Source organism: Nematolebias whitei, chromosome 8, assembly GCF_014905685.2.
Source record: "Nematolebias whitei isolate Nwh7 chromosome 8, NemWhi1, whole genome shotgun sequence".
In the NCBI taxonomy this organism is placed as follows: Eukaryota; Metazoa; Chordata; class Actinopteri; order Cyprinodontiformes; family Rivulidae; genus Nematolebias; species Nematolebias whitei.
This window is the reverse complement of record NC_056505.1, coordinates 4,170,773-4,177,521: the sequence shown is the minus strand read 5'-3', so window position 1 is coordinate 4,177,521 and position 6,749 is coordinate 4,170,773. Positions and strand designations below refer to the sequence as shown.

General features: G+C 46.6%; 1 protein-coding gene and 1 long non-coding RNA gene across 2 annotated transcripts in view; both read right to left on the bottom strand.

Moving 5' to 3' along the window:
- LOC119412995 (A disintegrin and metalloproteinase with thrombospondin motifs 3) overlaps window positions 1-2,439 on the bottom strand; it is a 53,979-nt gene extending 51,540 nt beyond the window's left edge. Inside the window, exon 1 of the mRNA XM_037680007.1 lies at window positions 2,209-2,439. The gene's annotated coding sequence lies outside the window, so the exon portion shown is untranslated. The remainder of the gene's footprint in view (window positions 1-2,208) is intronic.
- Window positions 2,440-2,594: 155 nt separating this feature from the next.
- Window positions 2,595-5,438, bottom strand: LOC119413127. Its single transcript, XR_005186951.1, has 3 exons — window positions 5,412-5,438; window positions 5,188-5,212; window positions 2,595-2,630 (listed from the first exon to the last, which is right to left on the bottom strand). It is a non-coding gene; the product is annotated as an uncharacterized LOC119413127 (long non-coding RNA).
- Window positions 5,439-6,749: the final 1,311 nt, after the last annotated feature.

Below are 6,749 nucleotides of genomic sequence, written 5' to 3'. Positions count from 1 at the left end.
CACACACAACCAGGCGGTCTGAGGAACATCTCACACACAACCAGGTGGTCTGAGGAACATTGCACACAGAACCAGGAGGTCTGAGGAACATCTCACACACAACCAGGCGGTCTGAGGAACATCGCACACACAACCAGGCGGTCTGAAGAACATCTCACACACAACCAGGCGGTCAGAGGAACATCTCACACACAACCAGGCGGTCTGAAGAACATCTCACACACAACCAGGCGGTCAGAGGAACATCTCACACACAACCAGGTGGTCTGAGGAACATCGCACACAGAACCAGGCAGTCTGAGGAACATCTCACAAAGAACTTGGCGGTCATCAAGTGTTTAACACTGTTTCACTGACATACGAGTAACATAACACCGACCTCCCTCACTGGATCTGCCTGAGAAGCATTTAGCTGCCGGTGGAGCTGCTGTGAAGCCTTCCAGACAGCAGCCTGACTGTAATTACCAGGAGGCAGTAAAACACACACCTGATGCAGGAGGCGGCTCCAACCTGAGATCAAAGACCACCACCTGGTCCTCATCAGTCAGAACCACTGATTTACTGATGGTCCGATCCGGACTTACACTCCTCTCACTTGTCATTTCCTCTAAACTCCCCAGACTTCAGCTGATTTCATTTTATTCTTTCATTCTGGGTAACAAACTTCTGTCAACAACCAATAAAACCAAGAAATAAAAATTACATGAAACTGTTAAACTAATCAGTCAAATTATGAACAGAATAAAACCAAGCAATGATCTCACCATCAAACAAACTTTTTTTATTTTTCGTTTGAATTTAATACCAAAAACACACAGAAAACAAACCTAAATTTAAACTTTACATTAGCCATCTCTGGAAAACAGGTACATTCTGAACGGTGACCCTAATACACAGGTACAAATTGAACCATGACCCTCATAACCAGGTATGAACTGAACCAAGACTCTCATAACTGGATATGAACTGAACCATGACAGTCATAACCAGGTACAAAGTGAACTGTGACACTCATACAAAAGGTACAAACTGAACCGTAACCCTCATACCCAGGTACAAACTGAGCTGTGATCCCCATACCCAGGTATTAACTAAACTGCGACCATCTTTCCCAGGTACAAACTGAATCATGGCCCTCATACCCAGGTACAAATTGAATCATGATCCTCATACCCAGGTACTAACTGAACCGTGACCCTTATACCCAGGCATGAAGTGAACTGTGACCTTTATACCGAGGTACTAACTGAACCATGACCCTTATGCACAGGTACAAATTGAACAATGACCATCACACCCAGGTACAAACTAAACTGTGACCCTCATACCCAGGTCCGAACTGAGCCGTGACATCATACTCGAGTACAAACTAAACTGCGACCATCATACCCAGGCACAAATTGAATCATGACCCTCATACCCCGGTACAAACTGAACCATGAACCTCATACCCAGGTACAAACTAAACTGTGACTGTCATAGCCAGGTACGAGCTGAACCGTGACCCTCATATAAAGATGTAAACTGAAGCATGACCCTAATACCAAGGTAGAAACTGAATCATGAGCCTCATACCCAAGTAGAAACAGAAACTTGACCCTCGTTCAAAGGTACTAACTGAACTTTGATCCTCATACCCAGGTACAAACTGAACCGTGAATCTCAAAACCAGGTAGAAGCAGAACCATGACCCTCGTACAAAAGGTCCAAACTGAACTATGATCCTCATATCCAGGAATGAATTAAACTGTGGCTGAGCCATACGATTACACCATAAACCAAGACAGTCCAGTTCCAGCAACAAAAAATGTATTTATGCAGTTTTGTGTTTTTTATCAGACTCTGATGACGTCATTTGTCCCATTTTTTTTTAAACTACTCCAGGAATTTGGGTTTGAGATGCTGATTTATGGTCAACACCCCCTCCCAAATCACCTCAAAAGATTTGGTCCTCCTGAGTCACTCCCCAGTTTTCAGTCAAGTGTTTTATGAGGAGGCCAGGAAGGAGCACAAAGGGAGTGATGTTTTATGATGGGGGGAGAAACAGTTGAGCAGTGACCCATTAAACCTGGTCCTGAGTAACACAACGTACCATGAAAACTCTGACGTAAAGAAAGGCTAAATTTAAGATGTCTAACTTAAGATGTCATCACTTCAGAAGGTCATGGATCTTAGCTTTTGGAGAAGGGGGGTCTAAGAAAGACTTACCAGCCCGTCACAGTTGTTAATGGCAACCGAGGCCCCGGGCACGTCTGTGATGTCCCCGATAAAGGTGCAGTCCGTCTTCAGCAGCTCTCGGCGCAGGATCTCCTCACTCCCATCGGTCACGTTGGTTTCTGGACTGGAATTATTCCCACTGATGTTTCCAAAACCTTGGACCTCATCGTGCCACTCCACCACCGCCCCAGGTGCCACTAGCCGGGTGTTGGGTCGCAGACGAAGGTGGAACTCCTTTCCAAAGGCGGAAATGTTGAAAAAAATGTTCTGGTCCGATTCAGCGGAAGGAAACACCTCCCTCCTGACCCGTCGCTTGTGAGTGGCTGACAGCAGGTGGGACAGGAAGTGTCCGTGAGCGTCCGTGCTGAAGGGCGTGACCAGACCATACTCCTTTAGACGGGTCCGCAGCGGATCTGTAGGACACGAAGTCAAACGTTGTAACATCAGGAGTTTTATTGTCCACCACCAAACACAAAAGGGTGATAATGTTATGTCACCCAGGAGCTGGACAGAACCCCTTTCAGCTGTTTAAGTCATGTAGACTGCATTTAAATTAATCTACAATAAAACATGACGCTAACATCCATTGAACCTGCAGCAGGGAACCCAACAGCAGCTGAAGGGTGTGAGCAGGTGGGGTTATGGGTCTTTATCCTGTTCCCCGGCTGACCCGAGCTCCACGTTTCAAACAGAGCAGCGGAGAGGAGCAAAGAGTTTGCGCTGGTCCTTGTAAGTGATTGTGATAAACAAGCGCTGCGTACAGACAGACTGTAACGGAAGAGCTCAACTGCCATTTAAAGTATCAATGACACGTGCCCAATGATACGTCACATATTATTGGGCACTTTTAAGTGGGTATACAGAAATTCCCAAGCTTTTCTAGTGGGTATACTCCGTATACCAGCGTATCACGTAGACTGCACCACTGGAAACGTCTTTCAAAAAGACACTTCCATCATCCAGCCTCGGTCCGTTTCTCCTGCAGCGGTAAGTGCATTTAAAGGCCTGTCATTATCTTTGTGTCAAACAGGCATCCCCAGGGAAACAAATGACACGTCTGAGGACTAAGTCACAGCCGGGGGGGGGACCTGCATCACAGAGACTGAAGTCTGAGGTCTGAAGCAGCACGAGTGTGTTCTCTGAACGCTGCTTCGTTGCTTCACTGAACGTGACCGTGTCCTCTTTCACAAGAGTGATGCAACTTCAGCAACAGAGTTGTCCTAAAGAAACTGGGACTGAACCTTTACAGGAAGAAAAGCTCAGGAGCAACTAGAACTGCCTTCAGTTCATCGGTTTGGACTTTTTGCTGCGCAACACTCAGCAACAACTACGTCTCCTGCTGCAGGAGGTGCAGGTTGGTTTACCGTACGGAAAACTGGTGTCAGTAAAATGTCGGAGGAGAAGAACTTGGCAAATCACTCGTCCACGCTTCCTTCTTTTTTCCAGACTGGTTCAGACATAAAGGTTGGCGTTCATAAAAACATTTAGGGTTTCGGTGTAGTGGTCCAGCGTCTGTCTGGGATTGTAAACATCGTGCTGCTCTGCTGCAGATTATAATTTTAGATTCTTCAAATTAGGAAAATTTAATCTGAAGGACTCTGAGCTGAACTCTGCTGCAGCTCTCTGCTCCTCGTCTTTAAAGTCTGAAGGTTTGCCTGAGACCAGAACCACTTCAGGTTTTCTACAGGACCTGGAAGGAGGGGGGCCCCTCCACCCGGGTCAGAACCCTCAGGAGGGTCCTGGATTGAGTCCAGGAAGTCCATCAGATTTTTAAAGGCGACTTACAGAACATGAAAACGTTAGAAGCAGATAGATGTTAGCTCTGTCGTTGGATGATGAGTTCACATCATCCATCCAAACAAACATCCAACCATCCATATACAGTAAATATCAAACCAACCATCCAACCAAACATCCATCTGTATAAATCCATATAAATATCCAAACATCCATCCATCAAAACAAGCATCCATCCAACCAACCATCCATCTAATCAAACCCATCCATCCATATATATCAACCATCCATCCAACCAAACATCCATCCATCAAATCAAACCCATCTTTCTTCCATCCATCCATATGAATATCCATCCAACCAAACAACTAACCATCCATATAAATGTCCAATCATCCAACCATCCATCCATCCATCCAAACAAACATCCATCCAACCAAACATCCAACCAACCAAGCATCCATTCATCCAATCAAACCCACCAATCATCCACCCAACCAAATATCCAAACCAAACATCCATTCTTCAATCATCCATCTAAACATCCATCCAAACCAAACATCCATTCTTCAATCATCCATCCAAACATCCATCCAAACCAAACATCCATTCTTCAATCATCCATCCATCCATCCATCCAAACATCCATCCAAACCAAACATCCATTCTTCAATCATCCATCCATCCATCCATCCATCCAAACATCCACCCATCCATTGAACCAAACATCCATCCATTCAGCCAATTGAATCCATCTATCATCCATCCAACCAAACATCCATCCAAACATCCATCTATCCAACCAACCAAACAAACATCCATCCATCCATCCATGTTTTGGTCCGTGGGAGAAAGCACAAGACACGTGTGTGCACAGGTAGGACACGCACACTCCACCTAGAAAGTCTCCAGGTGGGAGGCAAACCTGCCACCATCTCACTGTGAGGCGACAGCTCTAACCACTGCACCACTGGCTGATAATCTGGTTGTAGGGCTGTGCGAGAGCCCGATGATCCTGAGTGGAACATTTCAGAAGAGACCGGAGAACGTGACCCGTTCCTCCATGGTTCTGCAGCTCTGTCCCTCCTTCACCTCTGAATGGAGAACAGATGTTCAGGGTTCTGTCTCGATCAGAACAAAGCCCCTCAAGCACGTGTGCGTGTGTGTGCGTGTGTTACTGTCTGTCCTCAGAGGTTCTGTTTGCCCAGCCTTTGGATCAGAACCAGGACTCACCCTGTCTGTCTGCTCCTGCAGAGGCCTGGAACAGAAGGAAGAAAACGGGTTAGAGCCCGGCTCGGTTCTGCACAACTGGACTGAAGCGCGCGTGTGTGTGACAGGAGACAACGTGTCGCGCGCACAGGAAGCAGCGTGCGCGTGCTGACAGGCTGCGTTCACTTCATCCAACTTTCTGCGTAAAAAACTTCCAGTGGACCCAAAGGTTCTGGTAGAAGTCTTACCTCCTCAGCGCAGGTCCAAACGGGTCCTAGAAGCAGCAGAACCAAAGACAGCAGAACCATGACGAGCCTCACAAGGTTCTACAGAACTTTAACCCAAAAGAAAAGTTCTACAGGTTCAGAGGAACTTGTTCCGGATCAGCCAGAACCCGGGGAGGATGAGGAGCTTCTGGGTTTAGATAAAGTTCGACGGAACCAGGAGCGAGACGGAGTTCGGTCTGCTGAAGTCCGGAGAACCCGCTCCGCCTCCCAGCTGGAACCTGGATCTGAGCTCCCGGGCCTAATAAGCTGCAGGACCACCCTGCGTGACGTCACCGTGCACGAGCCGGAGGAGGAGGAAGAGCCCACCCCCCCCATCCGAACCCGGAGCAGCAGAACCAGAACCAGAACCGGCGAGCAGGATCCTTCTGAACAAGTAGTTTCACTCCTGCGGTTCCGGACCAGAGGCCTCCTCCCTGGTTCGAACAGAACCTCTGTGTGTCCAGATGATCCTTCTGGTCCTCCTGGGGGGACATCTGGGAACCACTGCAGTCCGGTTTGGTTCTGAAGGGCAGGAGGTCCTCGGGTCAACCTGCAGACCTGACCCCAGAGGCTGCAGAACCAGGAGCCGGGCCGGAACCTGCAAAACCTTTAGGCTTCATGAAAGACTTTTGGATCAAACCTGCTCCAATAAAGTTCACAGAACAAATAAAACAAAACATAAATAAAATGAAAGAAACGGTCTACAACCTGTGGTTCTGGAGCCACTTGTGGCCCCCTTTTTTTTTGTTTTTGGCCCCAAAATAAACTTTCAGAAGTAAAACAGAAAAAGTGGCTTTGAGCAGAGTTCAGTTTTATTCAAATATGTGAATAAAATTTAAAATAAAAGACTAAAAACCATCTATCAGGACAAAATAACACTTTTAAACTTGAAGACAACTTGAGAGGAAAAAACACAAAGTTCAGTTTTGTGAACAGAAAGAGTTCAGTTAAATATTCCAGGTCAGTCTGACAAAATAATTCAGAATTAAAAAGTTTAATCTGATGACGTCAAGATCATCTGGACAGGAAGAAGATATTCTGTTTGTTTACAAACAAATCTGCGGAGGCAGCAGATAAACAACAACAGAACAACAAGGAGCACAGAGAAAAGACAAACATGAGGTGCGCCGGTGTCCCCGCCGTCTCTGGCGGGTTTGAATAGTGAATGTTTGTAGATTTGGAGACGAGTGTTTTTCTGGATTGGAGTTGAACAGTGAATGAACGTAAACCGAAATGTTTCTGAATCAACATGTTCAAGTGGGGAGGAGTTACTCTGGAGAATACAGAGGGCGGTTTTGTTGTTGTTGTTGTTGTTTCCTT